Genomic DNA, 23709 nt, shown 5'->3' with positions numbered 1-23709 from the left:
TGGCTCAGGGAAGCTCATGGTGGCAACTCTGCCTATATCAAAAGTCCCTACCCTGGCAGGCTGGCTACTTATCCCCAACTCGCCACAAAAATCATGTTAAAATTTACAAAGGGATCCACTGGCCAGGTGGAGAAGCATCAGGAGGTGGAGAGGGACTCTCTGGGCCACACAGAGCCCTGAGTCACCTGCCAGTATCGCCACATCAGCTGCCACTCCACCCAGGCTGAGCTTGTTTCAGGTGGAATGTATGTGCCTGTCAACCAGACTAGAGACAGACCAGAATGGGAGCCACTTACTTGAGATTTATAGAATGATTCATAGGGATTTCTATGGCCATCATAACTGAGAGAACTGGGTAAAGGTGTGGTGGATAGGGTTACTAGAAGGCACCTAAAGGCTAGGCTGATTTGCCCATTGATACGCGTGAGAGCCAGTTCAGGGGAAGCAGTCAGATAAGGGTCCCTGTCCAGGCCACTGTGCTCACCAAAGAGTGCTGGAGCTGGGGCTGAGAACATGCCAGAAAAGGTTGCTTTTTCAGATGCAAAGGAGAGCTAGGCCTGGTGGCATGCCAGCTGAGGGGACCTAAAGGCTATTCCTGATCTATGACATTACATCCACAGGCATGCATGAGGATTGGGGCAGAAGGTGAGCCTGGTGAGTTCTTAGGGTTTTCCCCAACTAGGTCTCAGCACCTGTAGCCATATTTGAAAGCCAGTTCTAGGCAGGCTGGCAGGGGTTAAGCTCAATGCTTCAGTGGAGCGTGAAGTTCAGGGCTGGGTATGAGCTGGAACAGGCTGAGCTCCAGAAGCCACCAAAGCACACAAGAGAGTCAGATCAGGGGGACAGGGTTGGCTTTTTTTGATGGTGGGGGGGAGTGATCTCTACAGCTAGGCTGCCGCATCTACCACCATGCAAGATGTGGGCCTGGGGGTGTGCCTGGTGGATGTTCTTAGGGATCTCCACAATCAGGCTGCAGTGCCCACAAGCATATGCAAGAGCCAAGTCTGGGAGCAGGCCAACCTGGGTTAGGTCACAGTATCCATTGTTTTGCAGGACAGCTGAGTCTGGTGATATTCCCAGCCAGGACACAGTACCCACCAAGCACACACAAGAACCAGGTTGGGGCAATACCTATTACAGGTTTTTAGGAGTCTCCATTATTAGGCCACAGCACTCACTGTTACGTGCCAGGGCTGGGCCTTAGTGTATATGGGACAACTGTAGCTATTGGTGCGTATCACATGGATATGTAGCCAGTACTTGGACTGAATGTTGCAACACTAAGGTACCTCCATTGCTGACTCCCATGCATGTGGATAGCCAGTTTCTGTCATCCACAAGAAGACCTCAAACACCTCACAAAAGTTACAAAGGAGAACCTGAATAACATTTCAGATGAGTTTCTCCCACAACTCCTTAAGTCTGTGGACAAACTGAGATGCACATGCCAGCCTTAGAAATGGTTTCTCACCTCTGGTACAGTGAAGCCAAGAACATCTCAGAAAAATTACTCCCATTCAATTAATACACCCAGAATATTTTTTCCCTCATCAGAGGTTTCTGAAATGATATTAGAGGACTGCCCCAGTCCCCAGGCACTGATGGGGTCAGGCTGTAGACAATAGTGCTGTGACACACCCCACATCACAGGAGGGAGGGTAGGGGCTCTTCCCTTGCCCCATCTTTCTCCACCCTCATTACTGACCCTTATGGATCTGCAATCCCCTCACCTCTGTAACAAACATTAGAGAAGAAAAGCTGGGGAGCACAGATGTACATATAATCTACAGTTACAAAGCATTTGGAGTAGTCAAATGTTTAATGATTTGAAAACATAATATGCTGAGAAAAACAAGTTACAGAATGGCAAGTTATATATCACACTTTGGAAAATTACATATATGTGTGAGGATGTGTAGGAAAATACCCACAAATATGTTCATGAAGGCAGCTTGCGTAAGTGGACTTCTTTACATTTCACATTTTGTTTGTGCCTTTTCTTTACAATGTGTGCTTCTTTTCAATGTAAGTATTTGCCAAGTTTATAAAAATAAAGCTATGGAAGAATATTCGCAGAGATAAGAGACGATACAGACAGATATTACAGAGCTGGTCTTTGCATGGAAAAGCAAAATATACAATCCTATTTTCACTGGAGAATTCAAGCTTAATTTAGGTAGCCACATAAGTCTTCTAGAGTCTTTCTGCTTCACCAAGAGTTGAATGTCCATCCTTACCAACATGTCACAGCTTGGCGACAGAGGAAGATAGATACCCCTTCCCGTGCCTGTTAAAAGCTCTCCTTCTGTCCTTCTCTTTAAATCCTTCAACACTGAATCCCATACTCACTTTTTTCCAGGAACAAATGGCTGGGTCTTTAAATACCACCTACAGATTATTAACCTCTATTTTCCTATAAAATAGTCCAATCTTGATAAATGTAGCAATTAAATATAAATATGTGATTTGCCCGTGTCTGAATGATTCTCCAGAGCCAGGATCAATATCGCCAAACTTCAGGCTAGCTATTCATATCATGATGGGTTCTCGACTTTCTCCAAGCACCCACAGCCTTTATTATGGTTCATATGAAGTTGGAACGTGCTTCACCCTGATTATTTCAGTTCTGCTTGTGTTACCACCACAGGATGCCTGAAAAAAAGCAGCACAAGGGTTCAAGCATATAAGTAGATGTAGAGTTGAGCCTTGCTGTACCACTCTCTCTTTTCAGGAACTTCTTCAAATTTACTCCACCCTCTGTGTGGCTCAGTGTCCTCACCTGTAGAGACTGAGGAACACTTGAATGCTTGTTGCAGTAAAGTTGTCAAGAAGAGAGGGAGCAGGTTCTGTGGAGAGCAAGTATCCCTCCTTGTTGGCTGTTGAACTGGACCTCTTGCTGTCTCAAGCATGAAGCAAGCAGTAAACCTCATCACAGACCACTTAGACGCTTCCTTTGGTTAACAACGGATCGTATGTTGACTTCTAAAGCGATAGTCATCGGAAGATCTATAGGCCAAAGGTTGTAGGTTTAATTTTTTTTTGAATGATATATTTTCATTTAAGTGAAAAGCACAGAGATAGATAGAGAGAAATGAGAGAGACTGATCTTCTATTTCCTGGCTCATTCCTCAAATGATCAAAATAAGCAGTGTTGGGCCAGGACAAATCCAGGATCCAGGAATTCAGGCGTGCTCTGTCAATGGCAGAATCCAAGCACGGAAGCCATCACCGGTGCTCTCCCAGCATGCCCTTTGGCAGGGGTCTACATTTCAAGTGAGTCTAGCACTCAAGTGAGACATGAAGATATGAGATACGGATGCGGACAGTTCAACTCCAGCACAAATAGAGCCCCTCCAAGGCTTATCATTGACATTTCTTGATTAGGGCTCTTCAAGAGCTAGAAATGAACATCATGTAGCAATGTTACAGTCAGCTTTTGGGCACATTACTTCAGCGAAACATGTTTGAGCTCTGCTACTTTCATGCTGCATTTCAAACACATGTCAGTAACATCAACAGACTTGTACGGAAATCATTGACAAACACACTGATGCCATTTTGAGGCTGATATAAAATAAAAGTCAATATTTAATTCTGTGTGGTATGTGTTATATAAACTATACCGGCTATAAAGTTATGGAAACTAATACATGTGAGGGAAAAATCAATATTAGACCAATGAAATACGCCATTTGTAGCTCATTAACAAGAAGCAGTGAAAATTTCTATAAACAAATCAATTCATGAATGAAAATCTCGTGAGAAATTGAAATCAAGTGCTCTAAGGCCACTGAAAAATTGAAACAATATTCTATTTAAATGTTTTGAAATAAAACTTCATTATAAATATAATATAAGGATATTCTATATTGGGTTTCACCTCAACACTTCAACGGGAAAAATCTTCATACACTCCCAAACTGGAATTCCAACAATGTTTTTATAAACTGTACTGTATGTTTCTCACCAAAAAAATCTTCTGACTTAAAAATTTGCATTGATTACATTGTTCATGCACAGAGAACTTTGACAGTTTGAATCATTATTCCAACACATTTCCTGCCCTCATGGAGTTCCTCTCAGGAACAGAATCAACCAATCCGTGATTCACATGGAGTCAGTCTGTTTTCACTTAAGGCAAATGTCAAGAAGAACAACCTGCTATTGAAAGTCCCAACTGTCTAAGTTGTTAAACTCTGCTAAATGCCAAATCTCATCAATTCCATGTACAAACTATGTTTTTATCCTTTAGCTTTTTCTCTGTGATTATTTCTATACCCTGGTTTTTATAAATCCTCTTCTCATTCCTTTGTTACCAGTTTGGGAATCATCACAACAAACTATGTATTATTTCCAGAAGGAAGACCCCAGTTTCACTGTAAATTTTTACACAAACTCAAAGATCACACACGCACACATTGCCTGGTATATACAAAGTCCAGTTGCAAGGTAGCAGTAGGTTCTTTGCATTCATAGACATGCCTGTCTAACCACCACAAGGCAAATCTTTTGCCTTATGAACTAACTGATTAGGTAAACTCCCTGCAGGATGCCCAAACAGCATGACTGAACGAAAAGGGACTCCTGTAACACAGAACTCAGAGAGAGGTGTCTGGTCCTCTGGGGTCTAAGCCGGCTCCTCCTAAGAATGTTCTCGATTTTCACTGACTTGTGTTTACTGTCTTGTAAGTCATCAATAGGACAGGAATGGAAATACAATAATGTATCAGTGTATCAAGAATGGAGATATGGTTTCTAACGAATATTAAGAAATCAACTGTATATTTCACGTAACAGATCTGGTTTTTGCATGCGAAAGCCTCAGGGTAGCCTACACATACTCCAGGCTCCCAGTGTAACAGTGACCTATGATTTCTGAAATTTATCATTTCTTTCGTTTCCTTTGATTATTTTTTTCTTTTTGAGTAAAAAGACCAGCATTATAATTTCTGAAATTTATAATTTCTTTCGTTGCCTTTGATTTTTTTTCCTTTTGAGTAAAAAGACCAGCACTGTCTGTTCATCTTATCAGTCTTAAGCAATCTTTCAATCTTAGCTTAAAATTCCATTTATCTCTCTCTATATATATTTTCCCTGTTTCTACCTGCATCTCCTTGTCTTCCTCAGGCAGTCTTTCTCAGTCTGTTAGGGTTCCCTCGTAGATTGTTTCACAGAAATTACTTCCAGAATGCTAACTTGATTGGTTTTGGGTGAGAAATTGACATGGAATTTTATTAATTCTAAGGTGAAGTTAGAAAGGAGAACCCTCCTTATCTGCCACAATCAATTGATGCAGCCTGTCCTTTTTTCTCCACCATTGGGTTGTGAATTTTTGAGGCTAGGACTACGCTTTTCGCCTTAGTAGCCAAAGTTGATTAAGATTCTTTAACACAAAATCATGCTTAAAAGTTAGCTGAGGAAATACAAGCGGAGTTGCAAAAGATGTTTGTTTTATTTAGTTCAGAACTCTTAACCAAGCATGCTGTGTGATCACACTTCGTGTTAGTTAATAGTGTGGAACAGTAGATGACACAGTGTCAGCCATTAGAAAATCCGAAATGCAATCAGATGTTTGGAATGAGCAGTTCCTAACCCCGAAGGTCATATTCATCTACTACTGTTCTGGAACCTTCAACACTCAATACAGTAGAGAAAGTCATTCTTTCCTTGAATGTTGTGCTATTCCTTTAAGCTATAATTAATAAACAAATTCTGTGTATGTATACTTAGGGGTATGTGCTGTTGGCTTGAAATAACTCTCTATTTTATCGAAATACATAACATTTTCCATTTTTATCTGGGCCCCAAACAGAATCCAACATGTTGTATATTGACTTAATATCCATGGAAAGGCAGGTGTTCACTTAACAGAATGAGAAAATTAAAAGCAGCCCAACTGCCAAGAGTCCCTTTGAACCTAACGCTTCCATTTTGAATGGTTTTACAATCTTCCCTAGCTGTCAATAGAAAAACATGGCTTGACATTGACCACATACCAAGTCAGTAGCATAACTATTTTATAATGTCTGATTGGCCACTGGAAAAAAGCACAAAATTCAATCCATGTGATGGAAATGCCACTTAGAAAAAGACCATTCATTCATCCCGTGGTGCTACCAGGGAACTGTGGTTACAGCACTTCCCATTTCATCTTGCAGCACGAGGATTTTTACAGAAGCACAAATGGAATGGTTCCGAGAACATTGCACACTGAGTACTATTAATATAAATTTTACCATCATGAAACTTACCATTAGAAGAAAAAAAAAACATGACCTTTTTTTTTTTTTAGCTTATGGGTTAAAAAACTTCACCTGTTAAATGAAGATTTTCAGCTTTATATATGAGTTCCTTAAGGGATCTCCATTCATAATTCCACAAGGGTTTTCATTCATTAATTTAACTAAAACATATTTAACACTTGCTGTGTTGTTTCGCCTGGTGAAAGGATTTACCTAGTCATCTGTCCAACTGACATTTATATTAGTTGAGAAATTTGTATTCTATTTGAGAAGTCTATGAGGATATATGAATGGTTGCAGAATGCAGAATTGCAGATTACCTTAAACAGAGCTGTGTCAAACAGTTTATGTATTTGTAACAAAAAAAAAAAAACTTAAGTAATGAAGATACATCAAATACTTTTAAAGTCAGAACCTGCTCTGAAAAAAATATGAAAAATTAAATTGACTTAATCCACATTTAGAAATAAGACTCATTTCATACAGGTAATTCAGTTTTAAGTTAAATTTTGAGTACCACACAATTGGACTTGAATATTTTTGTTAATTTCAGCTAAGTTTCCATGGTGTAATTTTGAGAAATCTAAACTTGTTGGTTTCCACCATTGCTAAATTTTTCATGGACCATTAGTGCTTCCAAAAGATCAGGAATAAGAAGAAACGCATCTCAAAAATGAAGAGCAAAAAGGATAAGTTGGGAAGTGAAATGATTTTCAGATAGCATATTGATGTCTCACATGCTTTTTAAATTACTTTCCCCATCACTGCATAAAATCAGGAACTAGTACTACTATGTAACTGAAATGCATTTGCGTGTTCCTCTATAAACGAAGTTAAAAAGTGAAGACATTGCTGAAGTTGCTGCCTGGGATGCTTGCATGCCATACCACAGCATTTGGTTTGAGCCTGGCTCCTCCACTTCTGATTCGCCCTCATGCTCATGTCCATTCTGGGATGGCTCAGGTCATTGGGTCCCTGTTATTTAGATCAGAGACCCAGCCTGGGTTTCTGACTCTTCACTTTAGCTTGTCCAATCCTTGTTTTGCTGTACTTTTGGAAGCTAAAGCTTTTTAAATATTCATTTAATTTATTGAAAGGTAGAGGTACAGGGACAGGAGCAGACATGGAATGAAAAGGATCCTCTGGGCCCGGCGCGGTGGCGCAAGTGGTTAAGGTCCTCACCTTGCACGCCCAGGATCCCATATGGGCGCCGGTTCTATCCCAGCAGCCCCGCTTCCCTTCCAGCTCCCTGCCTGTGGCCCAGGAAAGCAGTCGAGGACAGCCCAAAGCTTTGGGACCCTGCACCCGCGTGGGAGACCCGGAAGAGGCTCCTGGCTTCGGACCGGCATAGCATGGGCCATTGCGCTCACTTGGGGAGTGAATCATCGGACGGAAGATCTTCCTTTCTGTCTCTCCTCTCTGTATATCCACCTTTCCAATAAAAAAATAATAAAAATAAATCTTTAAAAAAAAAAAAGATCCTCTGTCTGCTGCTTCAATCTCCAAATGGCCACCCAGCCAGGACTGTGTCAGACCTACACTAGGAACCTGTCTGTGTTAGGGCAGACAGGAGTGACTTGGGCTCTGTTCCACTGCTTTCCTAGGCATATGAGCAAGGAAGCGGGTTAAAAACAGAACAGCCAGGACCTGGATCAGCAAGCATACACATTCTAATGTCACAGGTGGTGGCTCACCTCTCTGCACCACCATCCCTGTCCCAGCACTGTTAAGATCAAATACTCAACATTTACGACTAACACAATGTCTATGAAGAGAAAATCCTACACCGAGACATATTACACACGTAAGACACACCATTTCTACAGAAATGGACAAATCATGCTGAAGATGCATCCCTGCTACACCTTACATTGTATAATACCCAATTTGATTCTATTAATAATGTTGATAACATAAACAATGAACCATTAGACAAATTCATATCTAAACCAGAACCAAAAATGCTCTCTGTGGGTGCAACATCATCATGCTTGTAACAAAAGTGAAGCTACAATTTTTCATGAAATGAGAGCAAAAAATAGAAGTGTCTTCATTTTTATTGAAATCACATTGCAATCCAAAGACAAGATTAGAGTTTAGAGAATGGGAAATTGAATATGGAAACCAGATTACTTTAAGTCAAGTTTGTTACATGGGGGTAAGATCACTTACTTTTCAAGTTGGAATGTTTGACTGTTGTTGCGTGTACCATGCTTCTGCCCATCTCTAGACTCCATGCTTCATGCTGATGGCCTGTGCTCCAGTTCTGCCAATCTGGATACTTGTGTGCATTTGTAACTTTCTGTGGACATTCTAGAAGAGTACTTAATGTTCCTGGGGTGGGAGGGGAAGAAATTCTTTTAAGAAAATCAGTGAACAATTAAAATGGATCAATCCAATTTAGCCACATCCCTTACACCTAAGCAACACTAAGAATTGGAAGTCCTCCTTCCATTTTGGTGGTGGGGGGTGCCCTGTTGTATATGATGTTCCCTGCATATCTACACACACACACACCTACATCTCCAACTACTGTCACAGTTCTAACTTAGTTTAAATCCTGGCCTTCTTGTGTCCCTTTCTTCCTCTCATTTTGGGGTTGACCACATTTCTTACTTCACCTGAAAGTGGAGCACATGCAGGATCTACCAGGTCAGGACTAAGGATCCCAGTTACACGAGGAAGGCAAGGCCAGCACACAGTGGTTTCCCACCCTCCCTGAGCATGTGGGTCTTGTGCAGGAATTCCTCCCTCCCAGATGATGTCCCAAGAGCCAAGAGGAAGGTGGCCAGGAATGGCCACCTTCAGGAGCTGGTGGTGCACATGGCATCACACACAGGATGGCCGCTCCTGTTGCAATGATTATTCCTCTGTGCTTTAATGTTTTGTATATGATCAAAGCAGGAACATTGAGACATGGTGGAGGAGTCCTGACAGCTTTCTTTCAGTCTGGGAGAAGCCATGAAGGTTCATTACAGCTTCTGTGTGCTGTCTTCATGGGAAGATCACCAAAGGGAGCTGTGAGTTTCCTCTCTTCATGCAAAAACAGTGTAGGAATCTGCTGGACCCAGCCAGAGCCAGCAGAGAGTAACCCCAGAGCCACTTTTAGGCCTCACAGGAGAATAGAAGGGCAATGGGAAGATGGATTGACAGGGAATTTCCAAACACAACTTTCCTTTCACCAGCACCTTGGCCTCTGCCCCGTTCTCCTCATCAGCTGACCCTCCGCATGGTTCAGGGCGCCACATCCAGACTCTTCAGCCAGGCCCAGGGCTCCCATCCCAGGGACTCCGCCAGGCTGTGATGTCCCATCCCAGCGAGGGACTCCCACAGAAGTTTCCTTATGTTGAACAACGGAGATTCGTCATGCATTACATGTTGGTCAAAGAGAATATGATAGGTGAGGCAGGAACTGCAACTGCCCCTGAAAACACTGGCCTGATTCATTTGCTCAGCAGGTGCATTATCAAGGCATAGGAGGGTGTTTTTCTCTTTTCTAGCACAGGACACAGGATTAGGTATCTTAGATGGACAGCTGTTGCAGGATGGAGGATGTCACAAAGCATATGGTGCACCCATCCTTTTACCACTCAGATCGTGGTGAAAGGTTCTCTCTCACAATACGAAAGGGAAGGAGTTCAATTCTAAAATCAGCACCTTGGAGTAAATGTGCCTTATCCAATTAGATGTGTTGGTGAGCTTCCTAAAACACAACTAACATATTCTAGTCTTTAAGACAGATGTAAATTTTTCCTATTTGGAATATGTATGTGCATATAGCGCATCAATGAAAACACAAATGTAAACTGAGGCAATAATGTGCATTTCCGCCCTAAGTATGATGAATAGAGAATGACAGGATCTGAAAACCTGTAGTCAATGAAATTCTCATAATGTTTATCTTTAATTCGTAAGATTCCTTCTTAAGGGCCCGGCGCAGTGGCACAGTGGTTAAAGGTCCTCGCCTTGCACGCCCGGGATCCCATATGGGCGCCGGTTCTATCCCAGCAGCCCTGCTTCCCTTCCAGCTCCCTGCCTGTGGCCTGGGAAAGCAGTCGAGGACGGCCCAAAGCTTTGGGACCCTGCACCCGCGTGGGAGACCCGGAAGAGGCTCAAGGCTTTGGATCGGCATAGCATCGCCATTGCGTTCACTTGGGGAGTGAATCATCGGACGGAAGATCTTTGTCTCTCCTCTCTGTATATCCGCCTTTCCAATAAAAAAATAATAAAAATAAATCTTTATAAAAAAAAAAGATTCCTTCTTAAATCAAGGTAAGCCTACCTTTGAAACGCCCTATGGTAACAATACCTGTGAGCCAAATTTAAGAGTAGACAAATATGAAGAGACAATTGCTGGTGATCACTGAATATACAATAAACTTGCACACTTGTAATTATTACGTAGTCTAACTTAACTATACCAATATAGTCACAGAAATGGAATAGAAATCTAATATTTGTAATACACATTTTAATTTTAAAACACTCCTATAAAACTTGATTTCCTTTTCGGAAGAAAATTAATTTAAAGAAGTTAAACAAATGCCAGTGTCAAAAGCATGAAGCTGAAATTCTTCTACCTTGTTTGTCAGTTGTTTTCATTTTTAAACCTAGACTATTTGAACATTGAAAATTTTAGTATTAAAGATCTTGATCTAAAACCTTTTTGATACTTCCCATAACATCTTTAAAAGGTAGTATTGATATTTGTGATATTTAGCTTGATACACTTAAAAAAATATTTCCTTGAATAAACCAAATAACATTCTACGTTTATTTTTTTAATTTTTTTTTAAGATTTTATTTTTACTATGTTTTTTTATTGGAAAGGCGGATATACAGAGAGGAGAGACAGAGAGGAAGATCTTCCGTCCGATGATTCACTCCCCAAGTGAGCGCAATGGCCCATGCTATGCCGGTCCGAAGCCAGGAGACTTTTCCTGCACGTGAGTGCAGGGTCCCAAAGCTTTGGGCCGTCCTCGACTGCTTTCCTGGGCCACAGGCAGGGAGCTGGAAGGGAAGCGGGGCTGCCAGGATAGAACCGGCGCCCATGTGGGATGCTGGGCGTGCAAGGCGAGGACCTTTAACCACCCGCGCCACCGCGCCGGGCCCAACATTCCACTTTTAAAAAGTCTTATTTGAAGAAGACAAATTACACTGCCCAGATCTGAGATGAGAGTATGAACAGCACTTAGGACAGGAAGAAAACAACACAAACAAAGCCGAGTCCAGGTCTGGGGCATCGAGGCTGGCAGAGAAGGACGTTGGCAGGGTGAAGGCCTGGCCACTGCAGTGACCATGACGTCCATTCCAGGTGGTCCTGAACTCATTCAGACATGGGAGAATCTAAGTCCTACATGTCCACATGGCTAGCCCGATTGCAATTAGACCAGAAAGAAATCAAAAGCATGCAGCTGACAGAAAGTCACTGACATGATTTAAAACCCGGCCTGAAAAGCTGAGGTCCTCTGAACAAAGACCCAGGCCATATGGCCACCAAGCCTTACCTTCCCACACTGCTGTCTGCTGGGCAGGACAGGCTGTGTTTGAGTTTCCAAACCCTTGCCTCTCTAGGGGAATTCAACTCCCTTAAGATCCGGGGCAGTAAACAGAAGACATCATCACGCGTGGGGTAACACTGTTTTCAACATAGTGTTTTGAGTGTTTGGTTTGTGATTGGAAACATAAGTAATTATTTCAGCAAAGCAAGCAATCTAACAAAAAAATTTGTTTAAATGATTGAATTTCTTAATATCTCTCCTTTTCTTTTTGTACACGTTTAGCAGGAAGAAAATATTGTGAGCGCTCTCATATCTGAATATTACAAGTCAAAGTAATAAATATTTATTTCTTTTTCTACAAAGCCACAGATTTTGATGTCCCAACTAAAGAATGCGTCTTCAGTGCCCGACTTAATCATATCCCACATAAAACCTCAATTGGACTTTATAAAAAAAAAGAGATACAGATATTCTCTTAAACATATTCACTTTTAACACAGAAATCCAAATTTAAAGTTGCACACTCGGTGTTAGCCATCTGAAATTGGGGCATGCTTCATCAATAGTTCATTTCTGGCCTCCATTAAATAATGCGTTTTGGTCCAATTTTGCACTTGTGTATTATTTAAACACTGATACTTTGGAGAATGGAATCAACAGGTGTAATTCCTCTAGGTTATTCAATTCCAACTTTTATTAGCAGGTTGGATCTGGAGAAGAATTTCTAAGGATTGTTTTGTTTTCCTGAAGCTGTCATTCCAGAAGTGACCCAGGAGACGCAGGGATGGAAAACCCCTGCCTTTCCACTGGTCAGATGTTTTCTACCTGTGTTGACTGAGTCATAAAAATGGCTGATCCCCCCACTCTCCTGCTGGGGAAATAGAACCTGAAAGATATATTTCCTTGTTTTGTTCCTGCGTGTTTTCCCTTGGATTTATTGTGTTCCCCCCCCCCCCATACACTACCAGAGCCTTTTCTTACATTTTTAAAAATTTATTTCCTTACCTCCCAAGGAAATAAAGCAGAGAGCATGTCACATTTGTGGTGAGAAGAAAGAACGCTTTTCACACCAATTTATGATCATTGTTTTGGGCCCTGCATCATTTTCATGGTCTGGATGTTCTGGAATGAAATGGGAAGGTTTCTTAAGTCATGGATGTAGTGGCCGCAACAGAAAAGCAGCACCGCAGTGCCCCACGAGCCTCCACTTCCAAGAACTAACTCGCCCATCCCGGGAGTCAGGTCGCGATGGGACAATATGCACATTGGGGAAAAAAAAGAAAGAAAGAAAGAAAAAGAAGTTTCGAAATGGGAAAAGCCGGAAAATACGCACCAGTGTTGGAGAAGTGAGCTTCCGTCAAGTATGCCAGACGCAGACACCTTAGTTACCTGCAGCAATCACAAAGTGCACTTCACTAAATATGATGCACAAGAAAGTTCCCTGGAAAACCGATTCTCGGTTTGTTTTGCGCCTGAGGTCACTCCCTTGCAGACCACAGGTGTGGATCTGGCTGTTGAAATTCTGAGAAAAGACAGCAGGACCTGGGATCACCAGTTAGCAAGGACGCCATCCTCACAGCGCCATCTACCTGTCACAGGTCAAACTGCGGTGGAAAAAAGGACCGTCCTTAAAGCCGGACTGACTCTTAAATCAACAATTTCTGAAACTGCGCAGTATCTGCTTGTGCTTAATACAGCACACATTTCGTCGTGGATGTATCGTTTCTTGTGCTTTTACTCTGTCCTTGTAACAGATGATTCAGGATGTTTCTGGGTAACCACATGATGTAGTGTGTGAAAAAGTTTTTTTGAATTGTAATGCAGACCTATGCATCACTCACACACAAAGATAACTTCCTAAATCAGTTACTATTTAAGCATTTGAGTTATTTAAGTCCCACCTAAGAAATTTCCTGGAATAATATAGTGTCCACGACAGGAAACAATTTTGTGAATTCCTTCATGGCTGGTCTTCACATGGCACCCTAAAATCCAGAAAAATCACATCTCATCCTGGCACAGGCTTGGGCCTGACATTTACAGACCTAGAAGGCCGGCCTTCCCGTGGATCTGGAACGTTGCTGAAACGAGACATTACAAAGTCAGTAAGGTATTATCATGAACTGGTTTGAGGTAGCCATTCGGCTTGGAGAGTGTGGGATGAGAAATAAACTATTTCGGGTTTTACCTTGGAGCCCTGGCACGAAAGTTTCCCATGGGCGTGTGGTACCTGCTTTCCTTTCCAAAACCAACAGCCGATCGGGTCCACATTCCCTCATCTCTTTACCTACTTTTCCTCCTCTTTGTCAAAGGCAAAGAAGCTCTTTAAGCCTTTGGAAATAAATGTCCTTCTAGAACCCACAATATCTCTCTTTTCTGTACCCAATTAGGAAAGCAGAAAAAGTTATGTCACCTGGGTGGGGCAGAAAGTGAGAGGCTTAAAGGGTCAGCAACCTCGCAGGGCGAAGCAGAGATCCATTGGTGAATTACCTAGTAAACTTGGCCCTTGCAGCTCTGGTCAGGACCCACGAAGGAAATATGATAAACACACACTACAAAGCTGTAACCATCAGTCATTCACCCCGAGGTATTTCATTTTGCACCTGTCACCTCCATGAAGAATTACAAATGAAGGAATATTTGCAGGTTCACATACCCTGCTGGGTCAACAGCTCAAAAAAACTTTGTGCAGAAGTTTAAAGGGTCATCGATAACACCCCATTTTCTTTTTTTCTGTTTGAAAGAAGAAATATCTAAGCAATATAAAGACTGTTTTTTTCTTTGTTTAGGAAGGAGGTCTTTTCTATACCCTGGGGTGACTTCACACACACACACACATGACCAATCTGGTACACAACTGTAGGCAATTTAAACAAGTCATTTTGGTCAAAATCTTCCTGTCTTCATCTCACTCAAAATATTACCTAAGTGTAATCTGACCCATTTTGAGTAGCTGCACTTGAATTGTGTTATGTTTTCAGTGGTAAAGGCTGATAACTTGATAGTTCCCAGGGGTTTGCTGCCTACAGTTTAAGTGCAGAGCTGACATTACTCGCTACTTTTCTGAAAGCCCAAGGGCCATGTCATAGATAAGATGTGAAGAACTGTGAGTGTCTTCAAACGCGGTCCTATGACTTAACATCCCAGCAGTCATTCCCGCATTAATTTAACCTTGTTACTGAGAGTTGATGAAAGAGAGTGAAAACTTGGCCTCGGCATTTTTCAAATGTACCAATTTCTTTGGAAGTCAAATTGCCAGGCAAGCTGCAGTTACTGAGCCTTGAAAGCCTTGTGGGTATTATCTGTGTGGAGATTACATGTCCCTGTGTTTTCACTTCTCACTCTGTAAGGTGAAATTAGAATTTCATTGCTGGGGAGGACTTCAGGTCAAACCATCATCATTTCTCTTGCGGTCCATTGCCTTTCTTCCTTTGTTACCAGTTCAGTCCCACCACCCTTGAATAAATCATTTACATGGTTTTAAGATTTATCTTTCTGGTCTCATTATCCTATCATCAGTGTGTCAGGATATGTGGGTGCTGTTCTCAAAAATGGTTGTACATAGCAAAATCCTTCCATCCCAGTCCTTGATCCCGAGCCTGCAATTGAACACACTGAGCTGATGGCAATTCTTTAGCAATTCTCTCACTCGTTCTCTTTCTCTCTTTGCCTCCTTATCCCTCTCTCTCACTGTTCCTATCTATGTTTAAGATTTTTTGTTCATGATCTCAAAATGACACTCTTTGAGAAGTCTTCTTAATCTTGGGATCCTTCTAGCAAACTCCTGGAGTTCCTTGCTTATGTAATACTGTAGCCACTTCCTTGTAATTTGCCAGATTATAACAAGTTTGGAGTCAGACATGTGAGGGGCACAAGGAAACATGTTATCAAAGACAATGCCTCACAAGGGACAGCTCATCAATACTAATTCACTGAATGGAACATACATGCACGCTGAATGAACAAACTGAACAACTTGGTAACTTTAGAAACTAAGAAGCGGGGAGGTCTGGCAAACAGACTTGCTGAGGCTACTTTTGGAGAGATGCCACCATGACATGGCAAGCATTTAGTTCTATTCTCTGGTGTCTTGACAACAATCTCTCACCATGGAGCCCCCAAATGTCAGTATCAGCAGCATTCATACTGAGACTAAATTTAGCAATATTCCAGTAGCATGGATATAAGGCTAACATTTCGTGATGTTCCAGTAGGAGTAATACTTTGGGCCTTTTCCCTTTATATTTAAACAGAGTATGTGATCTAGTAGGGCAGTGCAGGATGAGCTGGGGTCCACTCCTGGGGGCCCGGGGTGAAACACACAGCTTTGGGAGCTGTGATGGTGTGGTGATTTATCCTTTTCCATGCTTTCTGGAATACTTGGAGTTTTCCAGACTTCCCCCAGTTTTGTTTGTTTGTTTGTTTTTATTTTTCAAAATTTGCGCAAGTATACCCAGCTGGCTGAAATCTGCTTGCCATGTGTTCCTAATAACTTTTAAATACCCAAGGACTACCCACTGTTTCTCAAACCTGACTACACACTGAAATCTCTAAGGCAACGTTAAAAAAATAAATAAAATTAAATTAAGAACCCACAATCCCATGGTCAGATTAAATTACTTGGGAAAAAAACTTGGGGCCAGAATAGGTTATAAAATCTCCCATCTGATGCTATTAAGTGACTAGATGTAACCTTCTCCCTTCTTGGCTTTTTCCACTTGAATGTTGGAACGAGTGGGCCTTCTTGTCCTCCACATACACACTGTTGATTTCTGTAGATAGCTACCAATTGCAGGGGATGGCACATGACCACTACTACATGCTGATGATTCAACAATGAATGATGCAAGCAATGGGTATGATTTGCATTTTTGTTTGAAAATGTGATTGGTTCAAAAATCCCGATCAGAATTGATAGGAAGGAAAGGTCTCTTCGGACTTCTTGATATCAATGTTTGACTTGATCACAGGGAGAACATTCTGGAGACCTATAAAAGCTGATTGTAGAAAACTCCATCTTCTTCCATAGACCAACACATCTGGGGAAAGAGATTAAATGCCAAAAAAGGAACCATTGTCCTCAATTTCTCTTTAATTCTTGACTAAATCCCCATTTCCCTAAACTTGAAAGCCCCCTTGCCTCAAATATGTGATCTGAATAGGTCCTCAATTAATGTCAATTGTGAATGAAATTAAATTATAAAAGTGCTGGAATTGACATGGGTAGACCATCCTGAAAAGTGCAGAACTGCCTGTACTGGTCTAAGAACAGAAGAGCTCAGCACTCTGGAGTCCTTTGTCTGATCAGCTGTCATCATGTATGGCGTTACTGATGACTTACTATTCACGTAAGTGTTTGTGGAGGTTTGGGGAAGGAAGACGTAGCATTGGTGCTTACCAGCTCTCTAATCTTTTCTGTGCCTGTTTTTCAGCAGAAAACCTCTAGTATCTACTCAATGATCAGTTGGCCTAGAGAGCTCTGCATGTCTGGCCGTTACTTATTGGATATAAGGAGGCATATGATTTAACACTATTCAATCTATTGGTTGCCCAATTATTACTGGGCATTTTTCTTAAATGACATAAACTCGGGGTCGAAGTTATCGTAGGGTTTTGAAAGCTGACACCTTGACATTGTATGTGAATTCCATGGCTGTCAATTTTAGTTACTTACCAGTTGATAATTAAACAGATATCTGTGAACAAAACACATTGACTACTTGGCCAAATGTGTCTCCCATGAAATGAGTGGCAAAAACAAAAGGCGAGCTCTCCACTGTCTTTGTGGCTCCTGCGATCCCTGCCTAGTCATTCTTTGAATCACTTGGTGGGTTCTCCCATGTACTCAGTGGACTCATTCATTTTCCCCCTTTAGTTTTGATTTATTTAAAATGCACTATTCTGGGGTGAGTGTTTAGTACAATGGTTAAGATACCAGTTGGATTGCTTATGGCACCAGGATTTGAATGCTAGCTCCATTTTTTGATTCCAGATTCTTTCAAATGCTTCCATTGAAAGATGGAGAATCCGAGGAACATCCCGGCTCCAGCTTAGCCATTTGGGAAGTGAACCAGTGGATGGAATTCTCTTTTCTCTGGCTCACCTCTCTGTAACTCTGCCTTTCAAGTAAAAACACAAATCTTTAAAATATGTATATTTATTAGTTTGAAGATTCTTAGATGAAGTTGAGCATCTGTGTTTACTATTTGTCTATACTTTTCATTATATAAATTTCATCTTAATTTTTTCATCCATTTTCTTATTGATATATATGCCTTCTAGATGTAATGAAGTTTTATATGCAAGAGCTACTTTGTTAATATGCTACTTAAACTTAACTATGTTATTAGTTTAGTGAATTATATGTCTTTTCAAATATATTAAAAACTTAACCTAAATAATTATGCATGGAACACTGAAAATTACATTACATTAACCACACATTATTTTAAGGAGCAAACAACTACTGCAAAGGGAAATAGACTTAATTTATCTAAATCCACAAATAATTATAAAAAAAGTCACAATGCACTTATGTTAGGCATTAAAAATATACAAATTATGCCAGCCCTGTAGTGCCAGTTATTACTCATGCAGTATTTTAAAGGAAATTTAAAAACTATTTAGCAGGCATAATGGAAGTATTTATAAATAATAGAAGAGATGACAGGAAACCTGTACAATCATTTAGCATGCTGCTTTATATGTTTTGTTTTAGGATACAGCTGATTTTCTGCATATTTATAATGGGCATTAGTCAACAAGTATACAAGGTTATCTCCAAATTGTTGTTTCACAACTTCAAACTGATTTCTTATATGGTAGGAACTGTAATGGGAAGTCAGGGTCAACCTGAAACATATGTATCAGATGTTCGGGGTTAATGTTTGAAGAGATGAGGTTGAGGAAATGAAAAATCATGGCTAACCAAGAGGCTCCAAGAGCAAAAAGCCGGAGACTCTAGGAACCCAAAGGACATTAGTTAGACACACAGAGTACAGTTGCTCCCATGCTCGCCTCCTCACTTTCTGCCTGTGTACCCACTCTGAAATGCTCAAGGAAAATCATTGGCGAGTATTGAGCATGCCCAGAGACTGCCAATGCCGTTTCCTTTCCGTTCCAATGAGTGAAGCCAATCTGCCAGGAGCTCCTACACCACACTGGAATGTTTCGGATCATCATGAAGAATTTTGGAGTTTTTAAAGGAGCTATGTTCTTGCTACCAGAGTATTATAGCCTATACACTTGTCCTTTGCCTTCCAAATGCACAGATTACAGAAGTTCAGGTTAATATTACGTGCATTAGTATCAATCTGATACTGATATGCTGATGAATGAAACATCAATTTTTATTACATACTGTATTCTAAAAAATATATTGAAAGGACAAAAACCGTACAATTTATTTCATGAAGCTCAAATATATCTTAAACTTTCATTTATCTACTTATTTTTCTTCATTTGAGATGCCAAGATGGAGTGCCACACACACACACACACACACACACATAGAGGGAAAGAGAAAAAGATAATCTCCCATCTTTTGATTAGAGAGAGAATTTTCCATTTTCTGATTTACTCCAAATTGCCAGCAACAACCAGGTCTGGGCCAGGTTGAATCCAGGAGTAGAAATTACAGTTTACCACATGTGTGGCAGGGACCCACCTGCTTGAACCACTACCTACTCCCTCCCAAGGTGTGCATTAAAAAGACTCTGGAATTGGGAGATAACTCCAGCATCAATTATCTGGATTTGAACCCAAGCCTCCAATCCAAGCACTCTGATGTAGGTTAACATCACTCCAACTGATGTGTGACTTGCTGAGCTATATGGGTTTTATGATAATATATGCAAATAAGGCAATTGGGTACAAATTGCAGACATTGACATCCCAGAATGTGAGTTCTTATCCCAGTTCTGAGGAGTTTTGTGCACGGGGGCAATTTATTGGACCTTTTAGGGGCTCTTACTTGTCAGGGAGTGTTTTACCCTATCCACTGAATGCAATTTAATAAGAATGCAGAGGCAGAGTAGAGATGTTGCTGGGAGTTCCTTTTCTGGTCCCTGCCGTGGGCCCCAGTGTCCTCTTCTTGGATAAGAGGAGGAGGTAGATGATTCTGAAGTCACTTCCGCATTTCAGGACATAAAGAAGCTTGGTCTTCACACGTGATCTCATATTCATGAAGGAAGGTAGGCTTCCTCGACATGTCACCATTCCTTTGTTCTTAACATTTGGTCACAAGACTGCAGTTCTGAATCCGGAGGCAAAATGCCTCGCAAGTTTCCACATTTCAAACTGTTTATTTACAAGGAAAGGCCTTTGCCATTGGATCGCAAACAATCGTAGGAGTGGTTTTAAGGAACAACCTCTGCTCCAGCTGATTTCCCGTGGGACCTGGAGGGAAAACCGCTCCTTGGAAACCTACATTTTTTAGAAAGGTGGAGCTGAACACTGGTCTGTAGAAAACATCTGTCAGGATCAGGTTGCAGGCCAGAAGGCTGCTTCTGGAATCCTGTCTGAGCGACAACTCTGGATAACAAAACGAAGCTTTGTGCTTCGGGGATGCCTCTATTTAGACCACCTTTCCAATTCATTTATAAACATGTCTACAAAACACAGCCTGTGTCTAGACAGCCAAACCCAAAGGCACCAACATCACAGAAGCAGTGAAACAGTCCTGTGGGGCTGGTGTGTTCGGTAGTTTGCGCACACCGATGAGTTTATTCTACTGGTAGCTTTCATAAAGACTGCTTCGTATACATTCCCATATATACATGCACACACACATATAGACATATATATGTAGGACATCCACCATGCACACACAAAATATGAAGCACATGCAAGCTACCCTCCTCACATACCTATTACACACACAGACGCACACAGGTCTTAATGAAACAAGCATTTTTAAAGCTATCTGTATCAGCTTGGACATACTTCTCATATTATTAACAGTCATTGGTGCTGGTAAAGATATATCACCCACTTCCCTGATCCTCGTTCCTTCCCACCCTGGTCAACCCTGTCATTACCATCAAATAAATAAAACTCTTAATTATTCAAAAAGTTGTAATAGTATAATGTTCTATTTTTGTTCTTGCTATGGTAATTAAATTTTCCATGGCACATTTTTGTTGGCATAGATATTAAATTTCTTACCATCTTCCTCTTTCCCTCTCCATTGAACCCCACTCTATTTTTTTGCTAATCATTACAATAGCATAGTGGTTCAGCAGCACTCATGATCCAGTGTTCTACTGCTTAAGTGGAATGTTAGTTATCAGCAGCAGTGGAAAATCTAGTGTTGTATTGTCAAGGTATATTTAACCATTTCAGTGGAAGTCCTCCTTTTATTCAGAAGTAATGATGCATTTTCAACATCTTTACTTTCTGACAAACTAGTGTCCATTATAAAGTTCATCTATGAGCATATATGTATATACATGTTGAGCTGCTATATATTTGTTTTGTATTTTGCATGAATGCTGCCTTTTATGATATTTTTCCTTTCTAGATAGGCTTCTTTCACTGAGAATAATGATTTTCAGTTGGGACCATATTGTTGCAATGGTAGAATTTCATTTTTTTAAATGACTGTGTAATATTTCATGGACCATATGTACCCCAGTTTCTTTAACTATTCCTCTTTCAACAGACATCTGGGTTGCTTCCAGGGATTTAATATATATATATTGATTGTGCTGATGTAAACATAGGGTTGCAAGTGATTTTCATGATATTTTTAAAATTTATAAGCATCAAATTTATTACATGCTTCTACTTTTCTTTTTTTCTTTCTATTATTATCATTTTATGATACAGTTCCATAGGCCCTGGGATTTCCTTTATCCCCTCCCTAATTCCTTCCCCTGTCACTGAGTTCCCCTATATCATTATTATAGTACAATTCTTCATACACAGTCATATGTCCATCATTGCGGGCATGGACAATGGCAAAGAGTCCAGCATCCTAATGTCAAGATATAGTTAACAGCTTCATTGGGCATCCATCTTTGTAACTAGAGATGCATACTGCATTGTATCCTGACATCTGGATATGATAATTTCCATTGGACTGCTTCTATACATCTCCTTAAATGAAAAGCCACAATACAAAATCAACAACAGGAAGAAAAAATAGAAATTGACAATGCCATGAAGTTAAATAACATGAATGAAAATGTGTTGCTGAAGAAATGAAAAAGAAAATCAAGAACCTTCTTGATGAAAATGATGCTACTGTTTGATCTACGAGTCTTTGAAGAATTTAATCAGGAGAAAGCAATTTGAGGAGATGAAACTAACTAAAAAAATCAAAATTCATGAAAGATAGTTTCCACTGATCTTTATTGGTAAAATGTGTCTCCTGTAGGCAACAAGTCGGTGGGTTTTGTTTTTTTAATCCAGTCTAATATATGACGTTTGACTGATGAGTTTAAGCCACTTACACTCAGGGTTCATATGAGTGTGTGGTAATTTGGTCCTGTCATTTTAGCAATAGATTATGCATTGATTTAGTCTTCTGTTGTTATTTTATCAGGATGTTCTTCATATTTGCCTTTGGTTTTGTTGGGTGCTATTCCTTTTCTGTGTCAAGAGAACATCTTTAAGTATCGCTTGTAGGGCAGGTGTGGAATAGGCATATTTTTTCAACTTTTCTTTACTGTGGAAGATTTTTATTTCATTTTCAAAGATGAAAGAAAGCTTTTCTGGGTACATTATCCGGGCCGACAACTTTATGCATTCAGAATCTGGAATATGTCACTCCATTCTCTTCTTGCTGTAGAGTTTCCTGTGAGAGGTCTCCTGTAAGTATAGTTGGCATTCCTTTATACGTCAATTGATTTTTTTTCACATGCACAATTAAGGTTCTTCTCCTTATGTTTGATTGAAGAGAGCTTGATTATCATGTGTTGTGGTGAAGGTCACTTTTGGTCAACCCTGTTGGGAGTTTTCTGTCCCTCCTGGATGTTGTTTTCCAATTCTTCCTCTAGATTAGGAAAATTTTCCCTTATTGTTTCATTGAATATACCTTTAATCCCAAGCTCTCTTTCTGCACCTTCTGGGGCTCCCATAGCTCTAATATTTGGCCTTTTAATAGTGTTTTTCAAATCTTGAATACTTTTTTTGGCCTGATCCAGCTCTGCTTCCAGCTTTATGTTTGTTTCCTCCTTGTGACAGAAAATATCTTCTAATTTTAAGATTCTTTTTTCTGCTTCCTTCATTCTATTTTGGGTACTCTCCACTGTACTTTTAATTTGCTCCACTGTATTCTTCATTTCTGATATATCAGCTTCCATTTGATTCATTTCCAGTGTGACATATTCCTTAAATTCCTGAATGCCTGCTTTACATGCTTCTTGTTGTTGATAAGAAGTTTTATAACATGTGTTTTGAATTCTGTACCTCCTTTTTCTTGATGTCTTTCTCAGTGAACTCTGAGGCTGACAAAGACTACCTTTGCAGGGTAGCCTTCAGTAATACTCATTGTTTCTCTTTCTTTTCTTTTGCTCTTGGTCATTGTACTTCTGGTTATCAGATTCTTTTCCTTGAGGCAGGTTTCTGAGCTCTGTCACCCACAGGTCTACAGTTCAATTTCATTTATTGCAGTTGGCACATGGCACTTTGTTTGCAGTCACTTGTGCCACTTCCTCCAGCGAGTTCCAGGTCTGGATTCTTATGTTAGAATTCCACCATGGTTTCCACAGGCCCAGCTCCTGGCTCACCAGTCTCCACCTCCTATGGTACCATGCTGAGGCTGAACCCTTGTCAGTACAACCTTGCTCCCACTTCTGGTTAGAGCAGGTCCCAGGATTAGGGAGACAACAAGTGTCCTATATATATCTAGATTGTTGGTGGTGCTGATCTTGCCAGAACCTGTTGGCCATTAGGTCTGAGAGACACATGAACCTACTTTGAGCAGTTTGATGTCATAGTCAGTATTTATTTCCTGTGGAACC

This window comes from Ochotona curzoniae, unplaced genomic scaffold, assembly GCF_017591425.1.
Source record: "Ochotona curzoniae isolate NIBS_2020 unplaced genomic scaffold, NIBS_Ocur_1.0 scaffold_3835, whole genome shotgun sequence".
Taxonomy (NCBI): Eukaryota; Metazoa; Chordata; class Mammalia; order Lagomorpha; family Ochotonidae; genus Ochotona; species Ochotona curzoniae.
Note: the sequence above shows the minus strand (reverse complement) of the source record.